Below are 23,382 nucleotides of genomic sequence, written 5' to 3'. Positions count from 1 at the left end.
TGTAAGATAGCAAGTAAAGCTTACAATCTGATCACCTTATAATCTTAGATGGGTTCATCTTTTTGTTTTGGCAGAGAGGGAGAGCAGGATGATTTTTTTTGCCTTCACAACTTAAAAATCTTCAGAGGTGAAAAATTAAGATAGAAGAAGGCTACGGAACTTGGCAAATTAATACCCTACTTTATGGCATAACTGCCCAAAAAAATCCAGCATCTTCTCAGTTGCATCAGTGGCTTTCTTTGCACTCACTATGACCTTGACTGTTTTGTGTAGCTGTTTTGTGTTTGGATTTTAAGTGAAAGAAACTACAGTAGGCCCTCCACTTTTACGGGGATTAGAGATGCAGGAATTCCATAAAAGTGGAGAAATCATTAATAAAAGAATGGGTTTTTTTTCTGCCTCTCTAGCGATCTCTAGGTCTCCCAGTGTGACCTTATAGTCTGTCGGAATTGACCATAGAAATGTGTTAGGGGACCTAAAATGCCCAGATAAGTGTTATCTATAGTAATATCTAGGTTCTCAAGCATGACTCTATGGTCACCTTAATTAAATCTGCTAACAAACAACTCAGTAAAACTAAATCTGTAAATGTGGAAGGGTGACTGAAATGCTGTACTATGGCCTCATAGTAACAACATAATCCAGGATAGACAGCACGGGAAAACGTCTATTGAATATACAGTAGTTCTCAACCTGTGGGTCCCCAGATGTTTTGGCCTTCAACTTCCAGAAACCCTAACATCTGGAAAACTGTCTTGGATTTCTGGGAATTGCAGGTCAAAATACCTGGGGACCCACAGGTTGAGAACCACTGGAATAAAGAAACATGAAACAGTGGTACTACATAGAATCATAGAGTTGGAAGAGACTGCAAGCATGGGCCATCTAGTCCAACCCCTGCTATGCATGAAAAGCACAATCAAAGTATCCCTGACATATGGCCATCCAGCCTCTGTTTGAAAGCCTCCAAAGAAGGAGTTTCCACCACATGTTTTAGCTCTCACCATGATTGCTTGGGTTTCCGTCATTCAAAAAACTGCTTTCTGTTATTGTACCCTTCTCCCCAGTTCTCAAGTGCTTTGGTTCAGGGGCTGATAATGAATAGCCCATATGCTGTCTGTCCTTACCATTTTTTGTGGTTTCCCATGGGTAACCACAAGTTTTCACTGCTGTAAAAATCATAATAGTTCTACTTGGAAACCTGGCATGCCAGGAGTGTGCATCTTTTTTTGCGGCAGAATTGCATTCACAGTAAACATATGCCCGAAAACAAGACCTATCCTTCTTGTGTACCATGTTTCCTAGTAGGGTCCCTGGAATTCTTGTTGCAACAGAACATTTGACAGTGGCAGGTTTGGGGTGTTGTTGGAATGGTGTAGGTTTCAGGGGGATCCCCCATTTGCCTATTGCTATAAAATTGTCTACTGTTTTTGACTTCCAAAAGGAACTTCTGGGTTTTAAAAGGAAAGTTGGGAAAGTCTGAACTGAGCAGATGGCCATAATGAAAGTGTGGTGTAATGGTTGAAATTCTGGAATGGGACTTGGGGGGTGCGCTTTTTGGTTCCCACTTAGCCATGGAGGTTCCTGGTGTACTTGGACCAGTTATTCTCATTGAGCCTGGCCTACATCACAGGATTGTGTGAGGATAAAGTGAAACCATCAACACTATCTTCAGATAACTAGAGGAAAGACAGGGTTTAAATAGATAAAATAATGTGTGTATCTGTTATTATTATTATTATCATTTAAAAATTAAAATATCACCATATCTACTTGGTGCAATGTAGTTGTTCTTAACATGCTGTTGCCCATGGAAAGATGTTGGCATGTCCCTTCTCTCCACCTAATGATACAAGCTAGGTTTCAGTTTCAGCATGATCAATGGCAGCTGAACAGACACTTCCATAGCTGAGCTAGCATTTGCTCTTCTGACCACAGGGACCTAATTTCTGAAGGATTTTTGTAGAAAAATAATCTCTGTGGCTAATGTGCCACCGTCTGCTTAATTCCCTCTGACTACCCTCTGAAGCAGCGCTCTTCTCCCTGCATTCTGCCAACATTGCTATGAATACAGCTAATCCCAATGCTTCAGGGTGAAGCTAAGAGAGCCATAGTGAAGCAGGCTATCACACTGTTAGCTGAACTGGGAGTTGGGGACACAGCTGATGCAGTTTCTGTGGTTTGAACTTGAACTCACCATGCTAGGTCTACACATCCTGATTGGGAGATTCTGGAAACTGTAGACCTCAAAAGGAACTCTTCTAAGTTTTACTTATTACAAGGCATTTTGTGAGAGAGTGAATATCAATGAGCGGTAAACCTCAAAATCTGGACAGAGAATAGTTTTTGGGAGATTCCATTAGCTACTGGATGGACATGGTTTTGGCTTGCCATCAAGCTATTTCCAACTTATGGTGAGTCTAAGATGACCCTATCACAGGATTTTCTGAGGCTGAGTGTATGTGATTCACCCAAGACCACCCAGTGGGTTTTCATGACTGAGCAGAGAATCATCTCCAGTGTTATAGTCCAGCACTCAAACCACTACTCTCAATGAACATGGAGGGGAAACAGGATTGGGAGCACATCTGGAACAATTATGCAGGGAGCGAGGGATGTGTCGAAATCGCACAGTGACATTTGGTCATGAGCTAGCTTGCTGTAATTGTTTAGGTATTGGATTAGGCCTCTAATGGTATATTACACTATAGAATTAATGAAGTTCGACACCACTTTAACTGCCATGGCTCAATGCTCTGGGATCATAGCTTTACGAGGTCTTTAGCCTTCTCTACCAAAGAGTGCTGATGCCTCAGCAAATCAGAAATCCCAGGATTCTACAGAATTGAGCCATGGCAATTAAAGAGGTATCAAACTGCATTAATTCTATAATGTAGGTGCTCCCTGAGAGAAAGAAGTTGGTAGTATAATCTTTCATAGACTTAAGTGTGCTTCATCAAATGTAAAGTCTCTGCATTAGTAAGAGCCCCTTCCTGGAGTGGTCCATGGAGCTGTCCAGAGTGCTAATGTGTGCGACCTTGCAAAAGCCTTCAACACAGTGAATCGCAAGGCTCTCTGGACCATCAACCTGAAAATCGGATGCCCTGATATATCTTGATGACATGATGGCAACAGTCTCAAACATTTTTGCAGTCATATGATCATCAGCTGAACACAAAAGATTTTTGAACTGTGGTTTAATTGCTTCAAATCCAAATTCATTTTTATCTATTATAAATCAGTTAGTAATTTCTCTATAAGCAAATCATTGTATTGAGTAATCCTCCACCATTTTTTCCTCTCTCGTCTTTAATGTATATTGAACATTATCTAGTGTTAACAATGTTTATAGGCACCAGCACCTCTGGCAGAGAAGACAAAAGACTTTGTAAAATTATAACTTCCAGGATTCCATAGCATTCAGCCATGGTATTAAGTGGCATCAATTCTACTGTGTAGCTGCACCCACAATCATGGGTAATATACTTGGGCCACCATGGTCTTCTATATAACTTTAAATTACCACATTTCATTTTATCAGAATATGGATTTTTCATTAGACATTCCCATGTCTAGCTTGATGTGCTTTGCCTTGCTGGAACTGGAACATAATCCTGCATTGCCTTGCTCGGCACCAGCTCTCTTTGGCTGAGAAGACTGTAGTTGAGCACTATGGGCAAGAGAAAGTTTGTGCTCTTAAAAGACGAAATAGAAACGATCAGAGATATGATGATGTCCACTTTAGAGCCAGTCCTTAAAGAGCATAGAAAGCAGTGATTGGCCAATTGAGCCCAGTACTGGCAGCCTTGACTGGCAGCAATAGCTTCCTTAGTCCTCTTTCTTCTAGGTATTTGCCAGACGTAATCCTGTTCAGCTTCCAAAATCAAATGATGGTATAATGGTTTGATAAAAAGAAAAAAAAAAGGAAGAAAGATAACGTAAATTGGGTACCATGTAGAATATGTACGGAATATGTTTGTCTTTTTCTGAAATGTTGTGTGAGCTAACTCTTCTGACAGAGGGCTAATTGGGATAACATATCCATTTATCTCTCCTTTTCACTGCTCAGTCTCAACTACCATCTAAACCCCCTATCCTATTATGGCTTGTCATCATAGACAGATACTTTAGGTAAATTAGGGTGTCTGCTTCCCACATGATTGTTTCTCCTTATTGCCTTCTGCACATTTTGTTTTGTCTTGATCTTTGACTCTCCCAGGTGGCACATGAATGCAGTAGAATAAAATCACTTGCTTTTCCACTGAGATTTATAGAAAGGAGGAAAGTGCTTGGAGAGAAACCTAAACAATTGCTTAGATCCTATTTAATACCACTGTAGAACAGAAAGAAGCCTCAGAATTAGTCTTTGTTTGTTTGGAATTGCGAACCCACACATTGTGAAATTGTGGACTGCTTTTAGAATAAGGGCTATCTGCTCTGATTATTCCTTCACTAAGGAACCTGAAGTTTCTTGAGTCCATAAAGATGCCTTTTCACCTTTTTTATAACATCAGGTCAAATGAAACTTGTGGGCCATAATGGAGCTCTCTCTCCTGCTGTCTATAGGTGCAAAAGCAGTCACTCCTTCCCGTTCCTCCCCTGCATGTCTCTCATTTTAGAAGCCTTCTGGGCATATTTAGCCTGCAGAAGAGAAGGCTTAGATGAGGGCCATGTATAAATATGTGAGGGGAAGTCATAGGGAGCACGGAGCAGGCTTGTTTTCTGCTGCTCTGGAGACTAGGATGTGGAACAATGGCTTCCAACTACAGGAAAGGATATTCCACCTGAACATGAGGAAGAACTTCCTGTGAAAGCTGTTCAGCAGTGGAACTCTCTGCCCCGGAGTGTGGGGGACGCTCCTTCTTTGGAAGCTTTTAAACAGAGGCTAGATGGCCATCTGATGGGGGTGCTTTGAATGCGATTTCCCTCATTCCTGGCAGGGTTTGGACTGGATGGCCCATGAGTTCTCTTCCAACTCTATGATTCTATAATTCTGCTATGTTTTATTGGTGCTGTTGTTACAATGGAGAACTGAGACAGAAAGAAGGACTCATTTCTCTGATGTCTTCCTGTGCCATGTGTCTCTGGTGGCCACTGGCATTTTCCTGACATCTGCCCCCTGTTTGCATGTATTCAGGAATAAAAGTTTGAATTGCAGAGATGGTGGCTGCTTGTGCTGTGTGAAATGTGTTCTCTGCTTTGGCTGAGGGTGAAAAGCCAAGGCATTTATCTCTTGTCCTCTGCTTTCAGGAGGTTGCCAGCACCAGCAGAATGTGTGATTGTAAAATGTCATTTCTGTTCATGCATGTGACTCTGAAATTTGCTCTATTGCCCTCTCCCTCCCCTTCCAGCCAGGAAGCCTCACTCTAGTCACAGTTCCTCTATTACAAGTGAGAACAAAGTGAATGCATAAAAACAAAGGAATGTCTATTCCCGGAACACACTGGGAAGTGCTCAGACACCTTTACACGGGGCACACTCTTCTCCGAGCTAAGCTAGCTCTTTTGTATACTTGAAAAAAGACAGCTTGTATTTAAGAGAAAGAGAACACTCTGGACCAAATGATGTGGTGATTCAGTGCTCACTCTGCCGGTTAGTGGGTGGCAAAACTACTGGATTCACAACTGGGAAGCACAATTTTTCTTCTATCATAAACTCATCAGGTTCTTGTTGCCGTTATATGCATTCAAGTTGACTCTGATTTATATATATAATAGGAATTTCTTGGCAAAATTTATTCTTAAGAGGTATTCCACTGTCTTCCTCTTAGAAGGGTGATAGAATGTCTTGAATATGGGACTCTGGGATGTCACCCATGGAAACTCATGCTGTCTCTGAATCAGTACTCCCTGAGTCCTCACCCATCACCAACAGTATGACTTATAAGGTTGGATGGTGTTGAGTCATTCCAATCGTTCATCTAGCCCAAGTTTAGTTACTTTTATTGATGGCAGACCTCTGGAATGAGGAGGAGCTGATATAGCCTCCAGGTGACTTGTGATTCCCCCTGGTTGTTTTCATGGCTTATTCATCCATCCTTCCACCACCACCACCACCACCACTGAATTTCTTTCTGTGGTTATTTTAAGCACCACATTGGCCTGGAATAACTTTAAATCATCGTATACAGGAAGCCTCTTGGTAGCATTATTCAGCTTAGAAACAGAATCCTTTTCCTTGTGAGTTTTTTTCTTTTGTTGCTGTTGCTGTTGACAAAAGTAAACATCACAGTGGCAAACTGTGCAGTCTAAGGTAGTTTGGGTGGGGATAGGGTGCAGGACCTTGCGTTACAAAGATGACAGTGCAATCTCTAGAGTGGCTTCTGAACTTTTTTTTGAGAGAGTTGGGACCAAACTTGAAGGTGCTCTTGTGTAGCTCTTCTTCTCCTTCCACCTCAGGCTGGATCTACACTGCCATATAATCCAATATCAGATCCCAGGTTATCTGCTTTGAACTGGATTATATGAGTCTACACTGTCATATAATCCAGTTCAAAGCAGATAATATGGGATCGGATACTGAATTATATGGTGGTGTAGATGAGGCCTCAGTGTCCAAATGATCTCAAATTTAGCTATGGGAAGATGGAGGCTGTAGTAGACATGGCAGTGCTGGGCATTCTTTGTGCTTGTTAGTATCTTTCCCCATTAGACGCTAGGACCTGTTCTCCTAGGACTAGATCCTACTAGTAATCCTAATGGTTATTAGAGCCAGTAAACCCAATATTATCTTGATTGAATAGGACCACTCAAGTTGGCTAGCATAAAGATTTAGACTCTGTGGAGGGATATGCTCTGCTGAGATCAGTTGGCTCTTTGGACAGAAAGGGACATTTGATAACATCTGAGTCAGGCTCAGTCTGACTGAGTTTTTGTAACATGTCTGTTCCCTTTGCTGTGGCTTGATTCACTTTCTGTCAAAGTCTCATAAAAGTGGCTTCTGTGCAGTTTGCTTTGACATTGCTCTGGCAACCTCTGGATGGAAGAAAGATGGCACTAAGCTGTCCCTTTCCTTCACCTGGATTGTCCAGCAGAGTGCAATTGGTGGTTGTAGGGGAAAGAGCTAAGTGATTCACAGCCCCTGCAGTGCTTCCATTGAAGTATGATCTCAGTGAAGTATGATCAGGCCAGAGAGTGGGTTACACAGTGTTTTTGCAGCTATAATGTATTGAACAGCATTGCAACAAGTCTAATTCTGAAAGCGGGATTCATAAGGTAGCCAGCATAGTATAGTGATTTGAATACTGAATTATGACTCTGATGACTATGGTTAAATTCCTCGCTCAGCTATGGAAACTCATTGGGTGACATTGGACAAATCGCATTCTTTCATCCCTAGAAAACCCTACAATAGGCTTGCCTTAGGTTGCCCTGAGTCAGAAACAACTTGAAGGCAACATCAACAACAGGCAAGCAGAGTTGCTCTTCCCCGAGCCAGTCGCAAGCAGAACTCCACTTTGGCATACAATTACATTCACATTGCAGAAGCAGCCAACTGCATGCTGAGAGTGCCACTTGTATACGTTTGGCTGGAAGACCTTCCTGCAGACCATTGCAAGAGGGCTTCATGACAGCTTTGTGGGATGCAGAGTGTCTTGTCTACCAGCATGTGCAAATGATTAAGTTTCAAGCTGTAGTGCGTACAAACTAAAGCCATTTGGCTTTTCCGGTGTGCTTTTGGAGAGTGACCATATCTTCTTTCCTGTTGTTTTCTCCCACAATGTTGTCCTCATATTGCACTTCCCCCCACCTTTTTTAGGTCTGACTTCACTGTTCGGTCCCTTTCGCGCTCCTCCCTTACAAATATATCCTTTTCATTGTTATCTCTCCCAGAGTTTTATCATTTTATGTCATACATTTGGCCCACCCACTGTTTGTTTTTTCTTTGTATTTTGAACTGTTTTATTTTATTTTTATGTTTCACTTATTTTATTGCGATGTTATTTTTGCCACTTTGTATTTACTTTACTGTAATTGTATTACTGGGCTTGGTCTCATGTAAGCTGCCCCGAGTCCCTTTTGGGAAGATGGTGGTGGGGTATAAATAAAGATGATGATGATGATGATGATGATGATGATGATGATTATCATCTCTAAACTGCTTTGCCGCACATATTCCTCTGCAATAGTGCACTGGATTCAGGGCTCACAAGGCCAAAATGGTGGGACACTTTGATTATAAAGGATGGAGATAGTACCTGGCCAGCAGTCATCACTCTCCTCCCCTACCCCACTCCCTCCCATTGCAAAATGCATACTCCTGAAGGAGATTACAGTGGTTTGTTGCAATGGATCAGTGGTGCATTCTACAGTTTTAAGGCTCTCCTTAAGGGAGTGCTTCTAGAATCTGACACTTGGGGCACTTTTCCACCATGCCATTTTGCATGTGCTAAAGGCTCCAATGCTCAGGTTCTTCTAGAAAAGTGGTTCCCAACTTGTGGTCCGTGGACCACAAGTGGTCTGCAAGAACTAAAATATGATCTGTGGTCTCACTGTTACTACACCATTGCAACAATAGCAACTGGTTTCGCAAAACCCTCTTATAGTGCTGAGGCTTATTAAATATGGTTTTCTGTGGGTGAGCAGATGGTGATTACTGGATGGCACATGTTCTGTATCAGAAACTAGACCTGATGTGATCTATCCAATGCAACTTTCTGAATCAGAATCCAAATAACCAAACCAAATATAAAGTTGACCAAAAACTGATTCTTAACCCTTTTGTTACTAATGTTAGAGTGTGATCCCTGGCCAAAGTGGTCCCTGGTCAAAAAAAGGTCAGAAACCACTGTCCTAGAAGAAGAAAGGTAAGTGAGTCATCTGGATTTTTGGTTTGGCAACCTGCTCTTAGAGAATTTATGTCCCTCTATGTCCCAGCAAGTTGAAACAGGATAGAAAGTCAGGCCCCCTCTATGCTATAGAATTAATGCAGTTTGACACCACTTTAACTGCTGTGGCTCCATACTGGAATAATGGAGCTGTAGTTTGGGAGAAACCAGCACTCTTTGGCAGAGAAGGCTAAAGACGTTGTAAAACTACAATTAACATGATTCCATAGCATTGAGCAATTGCAGTTAAAGTGCTGTCACACAGCATTAATTCAGCAGTTTATATGGCCCCCAAACACAGAAATATTTGACGTTTAATTTTTTAAAAAATCAGCTGAAGTCAATCCTATACTATCTGCTGAATCTGCATTAGTGACAGGAAAAAAAGAATTGGGGTATGAAAGATCATGAGTGCTAATTTTTTGCAGTTTCCAAATGTGTACAAGGGGTCAGGGGAGGTGTACAGTTTCATTTCCAGCATCTTACACAGGAAAGCTGATATTTCTTCCCTTTTAAAAGCACATCTTATTATAATCCATCCAAATAAATTCATGTATATCTTTTAATTATTATACCCTGTCTATTTTCCAGGGTAGGACAGATTTTTTTTTTTGGTGAAATTCTGATGTTTTCAACACAATCCTCTGCATGTCTTCCCAGAAGTGAATCCCTGTAAACTCAGCAGCGTTTACCTCAAGTAAGCCATTATGGGTAATTACTTGTGGCTGAGTATGACTGTCTTCCAAGGGAAGATTCTTGGTGGTGGATCCGTAAGCAACTGTAGAGACCTATTCTGGATCTGCATGGTCTTTTACAGTGAGAACATAGGTTTCTAGGTGGAAGGTAGTCATGACAAGGTTTGGCTTGACACGCCTTCCTCTTGGTACACTTCTCCTTTTGCCCTCTCTTTGTGCCTCTTCAAAATCCATAGCATTGTTGGTAACAGCTGATTTCCAGTTACAATGCTCAAGGGGCCAAGTTCCCAGTTCTCAGTGTTTATGGCACATTTTAAAATAATTTAAAGTCCATTTTTAAATCTCTTTTGCTTTCCATTGACATTCTGTTTTCCATTCTTGAGCTGAGAGTAAAGTAACTGCTTTGGGAGATAATTGATTGGCCATTCAGACAACGTGGCCAGTCCAGCAAAGTTGATGGCAGAGAATCATTGCTTCAGTGCTGGTGAACTTTGCTTCTCCCAAAATGCTGATGTATCAGGAGCAATGTAACTTTACCCCTGGTTGCCAGAATGGAAGCCATGGCTATATTGTCCAGCAGTTCTCCATAGTTTAATATAGAGGACCTTTTCAGCCCTTTCGGGAGTTGCCTGGGGTTGAACTTCAGAACTTTTGGTGTACAAATGTGCTATGCCACTGAGTAGCAGCTCTTCCCAAAGAGCTCCAGCAACTTCAGAAAGGCATATGACTCCTATTGTCTTGTAGAGGATGTCCCCACTGAGCCCTCTTATGGGCAGCAAAGTGACAAAGAACAGAGAGGGTGTCAGGGAAAAAAATCAGGTTAGTTTATTACTGCAGCTCTTTCTTGTTTAGAGTCAGAAAGCCAGGTAGAGAGCCTTGAGCAGAGTTTGTTCCCTGCAATTCAGATAATGCTGAAGACAGTGACATTGACAGTCACACACAGAGATCTCCTTGAGCATGGATTTCAGTGCTCTTGGAGATTCAGCCCAGCCGCCTTCTGGCAGCAGTCAACATCCATGCCTGTCTGGCATCAGAGCCAGAAGCTGAAGACTCTTGGCAGAGCCACTCTGGGTGACTGGCACCATTCAGATTGAATTAGTCCCAGGATGAGGGGTGTTTTGGCAGCTGTTCCCACAGAGGTCAGAAATATGAGCCTTGGCTTCCTGAATATGAGTCTCCTGGGCATGCAAAGCCATCCCCCAGCAAGGGAAAAGTGAACTGGCAGTAGGTTTACCAATGTATTATGCATTTTATTAATAACAAAAAAAAAATCATTAAGTGTGTATTCATTATGATTTTTTAAATCAAATAATTAATGTGTATCATTTTCACTTTACTCAACAGAGAGCATTCATTACAAGCAAGTGCTATTAATTGTGTCCTATATTTCAAAATGGTGACATTTCTGTTGCTCTTTATGGCTGGGGATAAAGGAATTACAATAGTCAGTTTCACTCATTTGATTTTTTAAAAAAAATCTTGTATTCTATCATTTCTAACTAACTTAGGAAGTCATTTGCAAATCTGAGGAAATACTTTAAAAAAACTGAAGGAGCTGAATGAAATCCTGAATCTCCTACTCTCTCCAGATTCAATAAAAACAGCTACTCTCAGTATGGAGTACTGATACCCCTAAATTACTTCAATCTATGGTTGAATGCCATAGTCTGAAATGTTAGGCTAGAAAATTAATTTCATAATGTTGGCCATTTAGATGTGGGAAGCTTAATTACTTTCCATCAGTGTTAATAATTGAATCTACACAAGTTGGACAAGGTTGTTGACAATCTGGAATCTGTCCAGATGAGGGCAGCCAAATTGCAAAAGGTCTGAAAGTCAAGTCCAATGAGGAATGGCTTAAAGAGCTGGGTGTGTTTGGCTTTGAGAAGAGATGGTTAGAAGGAGACATGACAGCCATGTTTAAATATTTGAAAGAATATTGCACTGAGGAGGGAGCAAGCTTGTTTTCTGCTGCTCCAGAGACTAGGAAATGTGCAGTATAAGCAATGGTTTCTTTCAAACTACAAGGAAAGAAATTCAATATAAACATTCGGAAAAAACTTCCTGACAGTAAGAGCTGTTCAATGTGGAAAATGCTGCTACCTCAGATCATGGTGGAGTTTCCTTCTCTGGAGGTTTCTCTATAGAGGCTGGATCACCATCTGTTAGGAGGCTTTGATTGTATCTTCCTTCATGGCAGGGCATTGCCCTGGTTGGCCCTTGTGATCTCTTCCAACTTTCTTTCTTTCTTTCTTTCTTTCTTTCTTTCTTTCTTTCTTTCTTTCTTTCATGTCTAAAGCGTTGCATAAATAAATGTAAAACTGATAAAACGTAGGGAGCACAAATAATTTTTGACCAAAAATGATAGAGCGGGGGGGGGGGGGGGTTAGAGGAAGGGAGGGGAGAGAAGTAAAGTGGAGGGAGAAGAAAGCTTTTCACTTATTCATCCAAGCGCCCAGCACTGTGAGAACAAAAACACTCATTAAAAGAGTACAAAGGGTTCATTGTCATCCACCCAAAAATAATAATACATAATAGAAACCAAAATAAAATCAACAGTAATTAGGTGAGAAAACACAAGAGCATCACAATGGCCAGACCTCACTCCAACTATTTCTACTGTATATAGACCAGTGGAGCATGGAATCATAGAGTTGTAAGAGACCTCGTGGACTATCCAGTCCAACCCCCTGCCAAGAAGCAGGAAAATCACATTCAAAGCACACCTGACAGATGGCCATTCAGCCTCTGTTTAAAAGCCTTCAGCTCTGATGGGAGACATGCTAAAAGATCCATTACTGCCTGAGAGCCTCCCAACTGGCAAACAATTCAACTTTCCTTTCATTTTCCTTCTATTCGTTTTCACCATTCCAGGTAGGGGCCAATTTTTTCTCTTCTTATTCCATTCTCTTGCTTGAACTTTTAATTGCTTCAGAGTTCTACATTTTTTTTCTGCTCTTGGGGTTTAATGGCAACGTCCTGGTCTCCCTCTCCTTTCAAAGAAAGCAACAAGGCAACAAACAGCCAGTTTAGCAAGTGCAGATAAACAGCCAGCACAGAACAATCTGATGTACGTCTTCCCATGCTAATCTGTCTCCTGAAGCCACACTGTGTTTTTGTATCCAACAGAGAAAGTGAGTGAGTGAGTGAGTGATTACATGAGTGAGAGAATCCTCCCAAGTCTATGAACAATCTAAAATAACTCAGTCATTAATGTGAGTGAAAAACTGTAGTGTTACTCACTCCATGAAGGTTAACCATGTTGTAAGGGAATCTAATGAATTAAAAATGAAAACAACTGATTTAACCTTTTTTCAAAGGCTCTTTTGAATGCACTAGGATTCAAAGCCAGATTTTTAGTAGCTAAACCACAAGCCAAGCTGGTTGAGGGGTAGTTTAATAAAATGTTCAAGCTCTGCTTTAAACACTGCATTCCCTAGTAGACTCCTTGGTGGAAAGAAAGTAGGCAGGGGGAGAATTTTTAAGGGAGAGGCTCCTAAATGCTTCAGGTATCTGGCTATTATTGGGATCAGAGGACAAGCAGGCATGTTCTTGTAATATTGGTAGGCGGTTCTCAGGTTCAGAGCGTGTTGGGAAATCAGAGCCATTATCAAAAGCAAAAAGCGAAGGCAGAAGTCTCAGATGTTCCTCAGGGTGTCATTCAAAGGTGTCGTGTGTTTCTAAAATTATCGTCACAAAATGTACTTCTTCACTGCAGACAGAGAGACCTTAAGTATTTCTTCTAAGTAAGTATTTCTTATAACAAGATCTTGAATGGATCCTAAAAATGGCTCAACTTTTGAATCTCTCACAGCAAGTATGTGCGCGTATATCCTCCTCACCCACCCCTTCAAGCTTACTTTCCCTCCGTCTCTCTCTCTCTCTCTCTCTCTCTCACACACACACACACGCACGTACACACACATACACACACATATTGAAAATGCTTGTCTCAGGGAGGACCAGCTGGATGGCTTTGCTGCTGATTTGGCACCTTTTAATCGAAACAGTTTTGTAAGAGTCTGATTCAGCTTTTCCCTTTTTGCTCTGTGGGGGATTTTTAAATTTTTATTTAGGTGAAACTGGGTCAGTTCAACTATTGGAGTCACAATGATATTTTGTGTTTACTCGTACGCTTAAAAGCTGGAGTCCAAAGGATTTTGTGTTCTTAGATGTTGTCCCAGGCAGCTGCTTTCTGCTGAGAGGGAAAAAGTAGTACTGGTGATGGTGAGAGATCTCAAAAAAAAAATATAATAATTTACAGACGCACACACACACACACACACACACACATGAAGAGCTGCCAGTAAGTTCACTTTATTAGTAATCACCTGTCTGAAGATATTGCTTTTGTATCTTGAGCCATGATTGAGGCAAGGAGTAATGCTCTTAGCTGGAATACAGGCAATTTGCCCAGGAATATATTTATCAGAAATGTGTATATATCACCCAGTTGGCACATACCTGCAGGGCATGTTACAAATATTTCTAAAAGCACAAAGCAATCAATAAAGTGAAACATTACAGTTAATAAGTGATTTAACTTGTCCTTCCCTAATGTCATGCCCCCAAGAATTGCTGGACTATAATACTCATCATCTCAATAGCCAGCATATATAAATATTGTTGTTTTGGAGGGTTATGGGAGTGGATGGGTAGCAGGCACCACATCAGAGTAGGAAAATTAACCACACCTGGGAATTTCTTGAGGACTGAAGTTTGACAATGGTGGTTTTAACTAGTGTTTGCAAAATTTACTGTTTTGAAAAGTTACCTTTTTGAATGACAACTTCAAGATCCACCCAGCTGTACTGGCTGGGCTATTCTGTGATCTGTAATCCACAACAGTCATGTTTCTAGACTCTGGATATGACTATGTCACCTGAATGCTGCTGTGCTGTGGATTTCTGGTAGCTCAAAGAGCACAAAGCCTAGTTTGGTCCCAATCTTGAGGGTCCATACTTCCCTTTACCCTGGTCCTTAATGCCACATCTGGTGGTGAAGGGAAGCTCTTATGCTCCTTGGCACTCAGCGCATTTGGGGCTTTCACACCATGCAGCAGTCCCCTCAGAAACAAAATACTCTCCAGGGAAGAGAATCAACCTCTCCCCCCCACCCCAGACCATGCCCTCTAACCATTATTAGATGAAAAGTGGCCACATGTGGCCAACAACACCAGTGTAGTCAAGATGGTGTTAAGGAAAAATAATAGACAAGTTAGGAAAAACTGCGGTGGTTTGTTTTTGTGTAAGCCTATCAGGAAGGGCAAAACTCCCCTTCTCCTTCCTTCTCTCCTCTGCTGAATTTTGCACCTTGAACTAAGTTTGTGGTAACTGAAATATGGTGAAGACAAAGGGAAGAAATGGTAGGAGGAGAGAGAAACTGGCTGACCACTTCCAACAGCTTTGAGGCACCCATGTTTCAGAATTGGGGGTGCTACATCATTCCTAAACTAGGCATATTTAGATATAGTTTGACTGCCTATATTGTAAAGCTACTCTAAACACAGCCCCTGACAATCAGACTGAATTACTTCCTAAAGTATGTCTATCAAGAATATATCTTATTAGAATTAAGATGAATAACGGAGCCCAGATTTGCATATTGGGATACACTTGAATGTGTCATTGCATCTGAAATATTTGGTGGTACTGATGATGTTCCTCTTCAACTCTGCTGTCCAAGACATTTTCAGTGGCTGATGGCTGATGGAGAGCAGGATTGCCTGGTGGCTGAGCAATCCCCAGATATGATCCTACATAGCAGTCACATCATTCTCCAGGACCTCTGAGAAATCGGAAGATGCCTTTCACTGTGCATCTAGTTATAGGAATATAGCTGAATGCTAGCTGACCACCCCCACTTCCTACTGATTAGTAAAAGGGTGTTGAAGGGGTCAGAGGAGAAATTTCTTCATTTAGGATGTCACCTGCCATTTTGCATTTCATTGAAATGCAAAACCTTCATGGATTTTGAAGGAAGCCAGATAACACATGCGTTGCTGAACCTTGCTCATGAATCACCAATTTTTGCATTTTCTATGTACAATGTAGATTTCATTTACAAAAGGAGAAAAAAAGTCACGGAATCAATGCTTCATTCCTGTTGTGACCACTTACAGTATCTGAATGCAGTGATTCTGTGCAAAAGCAATTTCTATGTAGGAGAAGCATCACAGGCTGCAGAGAATGGATGGATAACTTCCAGCAGTGAAATTGCATGTGAAGATCTGCTTGCATTACCCCAGTCAGATCCTTACATAGCAGGTTTCAACTGAAATGACGAAGTGGAACACGTCAAAGGAAATGGCTCCAGGCATTATTCTAGACCAGGTTTCAAAAACATCAGTATATGCCTTAGTTTGTGAGTTAGATCCATTATAGTTTATGGAACATTTAATGGCTCAAAACAATGAAGCCTCTCTGACTGTGGCACCTCCCTCAAAAAACATTTACAACCTGGTGCATTCAAGAGATGTTTGTCAGAACAGGAAGGTGGCCAAGGAGGGGGATTTTGATGTGTATGCATATTTTATTGATGTGACATGTTAATTTACACAGCAGAATGCTCATAGCTTAGGAAAATAGCCTTGCTGTCTGGGGGATTTGAAGACCTGCAGTCCAAAAAAGCAATGTTTCCAAACTTTAGAAAATGACACTGGATTCATTTCCTGCCCTTCTGGAGCTATCTTCATGGAACTGGCAATTCTCTGACACCTTGTTATTAAGCTAAACATTCTGTGACATATGGGGATTCACTTAGAAACAAGTTTGTTTTTAATCCCAGAAAGGACCACAGTACAGTGACACATAGTTTGCACGTGGAATGTCCCAAATTCAATCCTTGGCATTTCCATAGTGGGCTGTGAAAAACCATGGGGAGCTGTGATCACCTGAATACACAGTACTGACAAATGATGGTGAAATGTGTATCTCTATATTTCTAAAGCATACTTGGTACCGTTATGCATAAGACAGAATGTCAAGGAAGTGACAGCCATCTTTAAATATCTATAGGAATGTCATATAGAAGATGGGATGAAGTTATTTTCTGCAGCTCCAGAGACTAGGACATGAACCAGTGCATTCATGTTACAAGAAGATATTCCACCTAAATATTAGGAAGGAGTTATTTATTGTAAAAACACTCCAACAGTGGAAGGGACTGCCTCTTGGTGGAGCCTTCTTCTTTGAAGGTCTTTAAACAGAGGTTGGATGGGCATATCTCATGATTGTTTAGTTGCCTATTCCTGCATAGCAGGGGAAACCTGTCTTCCCTCCTAATCATCATCATCATCATCATCATCATCGTCGTCGTCGTCGTCATCGTCACCATCATCTTTATTTATACCCCACTAACATCTCCCCAAGGGGACTCAGGACAGCTAACATGAGGCCAAGCCCAATAATTACAGTAAAGCAAAGTAAAATACATACAACAGATAATAACATCAATCAAATGCAAACAATGAAAATAATACAGTAAGGTAAACACAGGATATAAGATAAAATAATGAAAGAATTAAACACAGTGGGCAGGGCCAAATTTAAGGGATAGAATTATAAAACCCTGGGTGAGATAGATAAGTAGAGCAAAGAATCTGGCGGGAGATTCAGATGGGACAAACGATGGGGTTGATTTTCACTAAGAGATGAGATAAAGTGCCTCAAAAGGAGAAATTTTGTACTGGGATGGTCAAGGTATGGGGATTTGTTGTTCATTACTCAAAAGCACACTAGAAGAGCTAGGTTTTTAGTCTTTTTCTAAAGGCCGCCAGAGTGGGTGCTTGCCTAATCTCTCTGGGTAGCGAGTTCCAGAGACGAGGGGCGAGTGGCCACCACAGAGAAGCTGTGCTTGTGATGAAGGTGGAAGTGAGAGGAGGGCCTCCCTGGAAGATCAAAGAGATTGTGCAGGTTCATAGAAGGAAATGTGATCACGAAGGTAGGCGGGTCCCAAACCGTTCAGGGCTTTGTGGGTGATAATCTGCACCTTGAATTGGGACTGGAAAATGAACGGTAGCCAATGGAGCTCCTTAAACAGGGGGGTAGACCGCTCTCTATAATTCCTAACTCTATGCTTTAGTAAAAGCCAGGAATGGTAGCTGAATCCTCAGATTGAATTTTTTGATGCTTATTGTATAATTGCAACAAAAAAACCTTGGAAAAATTGAAAGGTCATCATGATCAAGAATTGTGAAATTATGTTGCTGGAAAATGATGAGAAATACACATACACACACACCTGCATCTGAGAATGCCAGAGCCTTGGAGCTGTCTAAGAGAATTCATTGGAATACAAGGACAAACGTCTTCACACAGCATACAATTAACTTATAGAATTAATTACCAGTGGATGCTGTGAAGGCCACTAGCATTATCAGCTCTTTGAAAGGATTCCACAGATCTGTCGAAAATGGGTCTATTGCTATCTATTAGCCAAGATAGCTTGAAATGAAACCTTGATGTTCAGGGACAACGTGCTTTCAATTACAACCAGCTGGGAAGGAGGATGTATTAATGTCTCCATTCCACCTTGTTACAAGGTTAGCAGGGCATCTCTCTGGCCCACGGTGGTGACAAAGCACCAAATTAAATTGGCCTTTGGTCTGACCCGGCACAGGAATTCTTAGGAAGAGCAGAGCAGCTAAATCGCTGCTGTTTGCCCTGCATATATCTTATCCTGTATCCAACGGTGGGGAAGCCTGAAGCTTCCTGTCAGAGTTTGATACTTCAGAGACCTCTCTCTGTGACTTGCAATGGCTGTTGTCAAATGCTTATAATCCTATTAAAACCACTTTAAGGATAAGAGAGAAAAGACTACCAGAGCAAAGGTGGCAGGCCGCCATCCTAAAGAGGAAGTCACAGCTGGGATAAAATTCAGTTGTGGGTAAAAGAGCAGGAACAATCAAAAGCAATAGGAGGGAGGCCTATATCACTGGTTCTTAAACTGTGGGTCCCTTGGGGACACGAAAACTTTGGCAACAGGAAAAGGTTTCTAAGTGCCACCTATTTACACAACAGCACTTTGCCTCCACTTTGGGTGGAAAGTGAGCAGGGCCTGCTGTAGGTCGTATGATGGTGCATGACTGGCCTCATCCAAGCCATGAAATAAAGCAGCAAAATGGGGTATTTTTGCTCCATGTGGAGAGGTCCTTGGTTATTGATGGTGAAGCAAAAGGTCAATTGGCACTATCAGCATTATGCCTGCCTGCTATGTGCTTTCAATGGAGAAAGGAAGAAATATAATTAAGTAATCACATGGTCTGGATACCTGGAGAACAAGAGCAGCCATAGGCAATGCTTCTAAGTGTAATGGAGTGAGTGAGCAGATTGGGAGACATAGAATGGGGTCTGTGGACTTGCTACATTTTTTCACCATGTCAGTTTCATATCATTTCAATTGCCAAGGCATTATGTGATCTTGGGATTTAAGGTTGAGTGGTGCATTTGGATGGGGGCCAGCATGGTGCACTAGTTTGAGTGATGAGCTAGGACTCTAGAATGTAAGTTTGAATCTTTGTTCAGACATGGAAATCCTCTGGGTGAGTTGTGGCACATCGCACTTCTTCAGCTTTACACAAATCCTTGCAAAGACAAGCCTATGAGGTATTTAGAAAGTGCCACATTATTTTGATAAAGGATAAATTACTAAACCAGTGAAGTTCTGTACTGTAGACAGGTGCTCAAGGTAAATTGTGAACCGCAGTTCATGGCACTGGAAAAGAATTCCAGAGCTGAGAATTGCAAGTGCTTCACCATACTACAAACCCCAAGGTTCTCTGGGATGGAGCCATGACTGTTAAAGCAGTGTGAAATTGCTATAACCATATATAACAGGTACAGTCAAAGGGCTCATCATGGTAGAATTACCATAATGAAGATTGGCACTTCTTTAATTGTCATGGCTCAATGCTATTGAATGGGAGTTGTAGTTTTGTAGGGTCTTAAGTCTTCTTTGCCAAAGAGGACTGGTATACCACCATACCATGAATTTCAAGATTCCATAGCATTGAGCTATGACAGTTAAAATGGTGTTGAACTGCATTAATTCTACAGTGTAGGGGTAGGTAGCATTGGTAGCCATACTTCGCAAGAGTTCTCAAAACTGGGGAGAGGGAAAACTGGCTGCAGCAGTTGAGAAAATGTAACTAGAGGGAAGCAAAGCCCCTTTCTCCCCTTTCCGCTGTGCTTTTGACTAGAGAAGGGTCCTAAACTTTTTAAACAGAGGGCCAGGTCACAATCCCTCAAACAGTTGGAGGGCCGGCTTATAATTTGAAAAAAAATATATGAATGAATTCTTATGCACACTGCACATATCTTATTTGTAGTGCAAAAAATACTTAAAAACAATACAATAATTAAAATGAAGAACAATTTTAACAAATATAAACCTATTAATATTTCAGTGGGAAGTGTGGGCCTGCTTTTGGTTGATAAGATAGGATTGTTGTTGTTGTTGTTGTTGTTGTTGTTGTTGTTGTTGTGTGCTTTCAAATCATTTCAGACTTAGGTTGACCCTAAGCGAGGGCCAGGTAAATGATCTTGGAGCGCTGTATCCAGCCTTCGGGCCTTAGATTGAGGACCCATGGACTAGACAATTCCCTAGATAGCTGGTCCCAGTTAAGATCCAAAATTTTGTTCTCACACCTTACTATTGTTCTGTATCCAAACCTATAATGTCCAATTTCACATTGCCCTCTATCTCTACTGCTACCACATGACCTATGCACTTTATCCACCAGCCCTATCCTCACAATTGTTTTTGCACAGGTCTGCCCTCCCATGATCAGATACAGATTATTATTGTTCATTGGTTTGGTCAATGCTTACATTTAAATTTTGTTACAATGTTGTTTTATTTTATTTTATTTTATTTTGTGATGTGGTTGTATATTTTAATGTGTTATCTTTTAACTATGTTGATCGGGCTTGTCCCCATGTAAGCCACTCGGGGTGAGTCCATTCAGGGAGATGGAGGCAGGGTACAAAAATAAAGTTGTTGTTGTTGTTGTTGTTGTTGTTGTTATTTCAAGCAGCAAAAAAACCCTCCCCTTTGCGTTTGTTTTTAAAGGCTAATGTTCACTTCATTTCTTTGATAAAATGAGCAAAGCTCCATAGCAATTTTTGTCCTCCTCTATCTATATATTATATCTTTTGTAATGATTGGCAGGTTATATACAATGTAGTTTTAAAACTAGCCTTAGGAGTGGTTTATTTGGGCAGAATGGATAACAGGAAGGCATGTAATTTGATGGTGGCCATTTGGCATTCCAGAATATAATGTTTTTATATTTGAATTTCCAATATCTGTTCATATCAGAACAGAGGTAACTGCAATTTCTCCAATACTAAGGAAAAACTGTAAAAGCAGCCTTATGTTTATTTCCCCCTTGCACAGATTGCAGTGAAACTCAGCATTTTTTGGGCTCATTGCTTTCACCGTACCCCAGGGGCATGTCATACACAAATAGCTGCTGTCATAATGAGGGGCCTTCACAGTCCGCCTTGGCACTACCTGTCACTTCTTGTATGCCGCCAAGCCATCAAGTGCTCCCGGTTGCCTATTAGTCGACATTTCAAGTAAGCACCTTTTGGGGCCCTCCAGTGCTAGCCTTCATGCATGGATGATGTTCCCTCACAACACTGAAGATGACTCTTAATTGGGGTCCTGCAAAGCTTTCCTTAGAACTTCTTTTAACACCGAGATTTATAAAAATCACCATACCTCCAGGGTAAGCATTCCCTTTAAATAGGGATTGCTAAGTGAAATAAAAAGTCAGGGCTCCTGTACCTTTAACAGCTTTGTGCAAAAGTGAATTTCAGCACATGACTCACAAATGAAGCATTGCAAATGATTGCCTCTTTTCAGCTCTCCTGTATTTTTTAAATATATGATTATATATTGTGTCCCATCTTAGAGCAGATTTGTTGCATCCCATCACTGCCACACAGTTTCTTCTAAATGGGCAAGGAATTATAAGTTCTACCCCAGGACTTACAATATTGTAGATTGCAGAGATCAGATTCTGGACTAAATCCTATTATTGCAATCACCTTTCTACTTTTGCAGGTTTCATACTCATGGTTTTGATTATTCACGAGTTTATGCTGCTAGTGGAATTCATTGGAATGCAAAGTTGGGACTGCCACATGTACATTCACATGGCAGCCCTGTCCTCAGGAGGAGCGCAAGGTAGCTCTTTGGGAGGTGAACATGCTGCATGCTTCTATTCTGTTTAGTACCTTTCTGGCCTTTGCTTAGGTGAAACAGTTAGAGGAACTGAAGCCTCACCACTTCACTTACTCTGCAGATCTGCCTCATGTTATTCTTCCTGCGTCCCACAAGTGTCTGTTTCACCTGGGCAAAAGACAGAAGGTACCAGAGGGTACAGAAACATGCACTATACAAGCAGAAGAGGAGGAACTGGATCTTCCAGGTAAGTGATATTCTGGTGTTGTAGGAGGCTAGTTCCTGCTCTTCTCAGTTTGCCACAAGTTTCTGTTCCCCTCGGTATCTCATCCTTTGCCCAGGGGATTGCCCCCCTCTTTTCCCAAGTCATGTAGGCATCTTTACTGACATCAGCAAAGGAATCCAGAGATGGCCAAGAGCTCTCTGGCACTCCATGGCTGATACTGTGGAAACAACTGATGGAAAAGGTAGGAATGACCATTCAGCAGAAATGAACTGGATTCAACCTGACTGGACTCCCCTTCTGCTTCAGATGGAGAATAAAGTATAGTTAAAGGTAAGATAAAGGGTTTCCCCTGACATTAAGTTCAGTTGTGTCCGACTCTGGGGTGTGGTGCTCATCTCCATTTCTAAGATGAAGAGCTGGTGTTGTCCGTAGACACCTCCAAAATCATGTGGCCGGTATGACTGCATGGAGTGCCATTACCTTCCCGCCAGAGCGGTACCTATTGATCTACTGACATTTGCATGTTTTCAAACTGCTAGGTTGGCAGAAGCTGGAGCTAACAGCAGAAGCTCACACTGCTCCCCAAATTCGAACCTGTGACCTTTTGGTCAACAAGCTCAACAGTATGCACTTTTAAACAAAATTTTGAATGTTTCTGGAATTTGTGAACAATGGTAGAAGCAAATAAATTATATATATGTATGTATGTATGCAAGCAAAATCCTTATAATAAAAACAAATATAAGCTGAAATCTTACTTTACAGTAGACTTATTGAATCTATTAGATTTCTCTGTGTATTGAGTCATAGTGGACCCTTTTCTTCAAAGATCATTAAACAGAGGTTGAGTGTCTGTCGTTTGGAAAACGTTAGTTATGTATTTCTGCATGTCAGAGTGGCACTAGATGGCCCTTGCGGCTCTCTAAAGTGTAAGATTCTATGACCCTTTTGAACAGCTTTGAGCACTAGATGCCCTCTAGATGTGTTGGGCCATATTTCTCATCCTCTCTAGTCTTGCTTGGCAAATGCCTGGGGGTGGTGAGAATTGCTGTCTCATATGTATACTGTGTTAGGGAAGTTTAGAGAGATATGGCTCTTGAGAGTGATGTCTTATTTTCTACAAATTCTTCAGGCTATTATATCTTCTTCCATAACCTGACTATGCACTGTCTAATATCCATCTGCTGGAACAACTGCTTGTCAATCTAACATGCCATGTGAGGCCTGACAAGGAATTCCCTTGTGTCAGTCCTGAACATGGGGAGATGTGACAGCAGACATGATAACCAACAAATTGAACTTCAGATTACAACTAGCCTATTACTTTAAAATCTAGGTAGCTTGTTTCATGTCTTTGCCAATATAATTAGGGCAGGATAAATGTGTATTAGAATGAAATCCATCAAATTATCATATATATTTTTTGCAGGCTACATTTGTGTGGA

The sequence above is a fragment of the Anolis sagrei genome, chromosome 2 (assembly GCF_037176765.1).
Source record: "Anolis sagrei isolate rAnoSag1 chromosome 2, rAnoSag1.mat, whole genome shotgun sequence".
Lineage (NCBI taxonomy): Eukaryota > Metazoa > Chordata > Lepidosauria > Squamata > Dactyloidae > Anolis > Anolis sagrei.
Note: the sequence above shows the minus strand (reverse complement) of the source record.